Raw genomic sequence first — 3,263 nt, 5'->3', positions numbered from 1 at the left:
GCATGCTGCATTTCCATAAATATGAATATTTGTGGACTGAACCTATAATTTAATCAGTGTAATGAACTCTTGTCAAGGAATGTCCTCTTCCAAGGCAGATAGGAAGTTTCTATAAAACTTAGACTTAAAGAACTTTCTGGGGTGCTGAGATGAAATCCCTGACCAGGGTCATTCAGTTAGAATTTATTAGAGACATAATTTGAACTGTGATCTTCTTAATGCTAAAGACAGCCCTCTATCTTCCTCATCATATTGTCTTTCTTTATTAGGAATTTTACAAAACTCCTCTCCTTTCTATGCAAGATAGATTCTTTTTATTATATAGTCAATTTGAACAAGAAGTATCACTGGTCCTAAAGAGGCCTTAAAGCATTTTGATACCCCTTCTATTTTTTATGAGGGCTTATAGCTCATGCTACTCCTAATACATTTAGCTGGACCATTGATAAATTAAGATAAGAGTCTTCCTGAGTATTTTGAGGGCCCAAACTCATTCCAAATGCCTGATGATTTTCCTTATAAAAAAGTCTTCTGGTATTTTGTATTTTTTTTTGTAATTTTGCAAGTCAATGGGGGTAAGTGACTTGCCCAAGATCACCCAGGTAGGTAATTATTAAAGGTCTGTGGCAAAATTTGAACTCAAGTCCTCCTGACCCCAGGGCCAGTGCTCTATCTACTGAGGTACCTAGCTGCCCCTGGTCTTCTAGTATTTCCAGTTTCTTAAGAGCATATCAATATTCCTCACAATGTGTTGTGGATTTCTCTTCGACTTTTCCAATTTGATTTTTCCATTAAAACAACCTGCTACCAGAGATCCAATTATTTTTCAAGAAAATAGGAATATATCTAACCAGTGCTAGCTCCTCTAAATCACTTTGATTCCTTTTAGTTTTCCTCTGGTTTTCCACTAAACTGATACTAGAAAGGTAATCAAATCTTTGTTTGTAATGTTTTCCCATATGACACTGGACTCTTCTTATGGAAAAGACAATAAGATAATAAAATATGAATTTTAACAACAGCAAATCTGAAATCCTACACTTTAGTTTGTTTTTAATATCTGTGCAAATACAGGATGGATGAAATTTATCTTAGCATTAGTTGGACAGGGAAAGACCTCAAGACATTTGTTATTGAGTTTAGTTAAAAGCTCAAGATGAATGGGTCAACTATAAGGAATTAAAACCAACATAACGTAATAAGATAAAATTTCATTCATGCTCAAAGATACTCTAAAATATACTGAATTTTGTGATAGTCAGGCCAGTTATAGAGAGTTGTGCTCAATCCTTGACTCAATATTTTGAGAGAACCTTAATAAAATGACATACATATGCAGGTGGGTGACCAGAATGAGATCATTTTAAGAAGGTTGGAGGAACAGGAAGTATTTAGCCTGGACAAGAAAAGACTTAGAGTTAAAAGTTCTCTTTGAAAATTACAAGGGTTTTAAGGGTCTAAGATTTAGTCTTTCCTGATTTAGAAGAAATGAGAGATATCAATGCACAGAAGTCACAAGGGGGGAACCAGTTTAATTAACAGGAGTATTTTCTACTTTTTTGTCCAAAAATGGAATATATTCTTTGTGATTTGGGTCACTATTTTCAATGGATATGTACAATGACCATAAATCATGGTAGTTATTGATGTTTGACAGTTGCATTAGCTAACATTTATCTTCCCAAACTAAAGTTCTGTGATTATCTAGGTTACATGTCTACTTTGTATATCCCAATTATAAAGAAGCAGATCCAACATGAATCAGATCAACAAGACCTGGGTGACAGAATTCTTCTTCTTAGGACTTTTTGATGGCTCTCAAACTCAGCTGTTGCTCTTTGTGTTGTTTCTGGCAGTTTACTTGGGCACCATACTTGGAAACCTGCTTCTCACATCCTTGATTCTTCTTGATTCACAGCTCCCTATACTCCTGTATTTTTTTCCTGTGTAATTTATTTCTGCCTTCTTGACTACTACTACTCTTCCCCAAACCCTAGTCCACTTGTTTTCTGGAAGGAAATTAATTTCTTTCACAGGTTGTGCAGGTCAACTTTTTTTTCATCCTGTTCTTTGGATCTACAGAATGTTCCTTATTAGGTATGGTGTCCTTTGACAGGGTACTTGGCACTCTGTGATCCTATGCACTGTCTCCTCATTATGACATGGATAGTGTGTGGCCTTTTTGCCTTAGGATGTTGATTTGATTTTCTTTTTGCATCCTTGGTGGACACTACATTCATGCTAAGCCTCCCTTACCAAGGAGACAATAGGATTGCTCATTTTATTTGTGAATCCCCAGCTCTTCTTGTTTTGGCATCTGCAGCCACACAGCACAGAGTTGGTCATTTTCTTGATGGGTGTGGTGATACTTCTTGCAACTGTGTCTCTTATCATTATTTCATATGTGTGCATAGTGGTATCTGTGGTCACAGTGAAGAAAACTTCAGGGAGACTCAAGGCCTTCTCCACTTGTAGATCTCAGCTTATTGCGGCCATCATTTTTTTTTTATGGATTAGGAATTATTAACTACATGACACCTAAGTCTTCCAGGGAATTAGACAAAATGTAATCTGTGTTCTATTCAGTGATAAATCCTATACTCACCCCCTTCATATATGACCTGAGAAACAAGGATGAAAAGAAGGCATTCAAGAATGTGGCCAACAGGAGAACATTTTGCAGAACATGATTCTCTAACTCATTGAATTTTACATTATCTATCTTGTCCAATATTTCTCTTTAGTTTTCTGGAAGAATTGGCTTTTCCTGACTTGTATTACTGATCAGTGATGCCTGCTTAGATTACTATTTAATCACTCACAGCATGGTTACATGTTGTATATCTTTTATATGTCTGAGTTGAAAGGAGAGATGTACATATGACACATTTATTTTTTCTGGAGAACTGAATGGAATTATATCAATTTGGAGGATTGGGGACTTAGTTTAATTGGTAGGATCACTGAATATCTTGTATTGACTTTAGGGAACAGAAACAAATGAGATGTAAACATATAAGAAGGAATGCAGTCTTTGGGATGCTAGTCAGAAGATCTTCTTACATAACTTGATAGTAGAGTGTTTTTAATAGGAATATAGTGTTCAACATGTTTAAGATCATAGTGCCATTGGAGAAACTATATGGAAACTTATCTTATCCACTGGATAAAGTTCTATGTTACCTTATTGATATTTTTATTTTTGGAAAACATATTACTGAACATATCTGTCCATCCTTCCTTATCCATTGGGCCATTCCTTG

General features: G+C 35.6%; 1 pseudogene; it reads left to right on the top strand.

Annotated features, from left to right (window-relative positions):
* Positions 1 to 1,756: 1,756 nt before the first annotated feature.
* On the top strand, positions 1,757 to 2,690 carry LOC141496335 (olfactory receptor 2D2-like; annotated as a pseudogene).
* The last annotated feature ends 573 nt before the right edge of the window (positions 2,691 to 3,263 follow it).

Source organism: Macrotis lagotis, chromosome 1, assembly GCF_037893015.1.
Source record: "Macrotis lagotis isolate mMagLag1 chromosome 1, bilby.v1.9.chrom.fasta, whole genome shotgun sequence".
Lineage (NCBI taxonomy): Eukaryota > Metazoa > Chordata > Mammalia > Peramelemorphia > Peramelidae > Macrotis > Macrotis lagotis.
The sequence above is the reverse complement of the archived record's forward strand: the minus strand, read 5'-3'. Positions and strand labels throughout refer to the sequence as shown.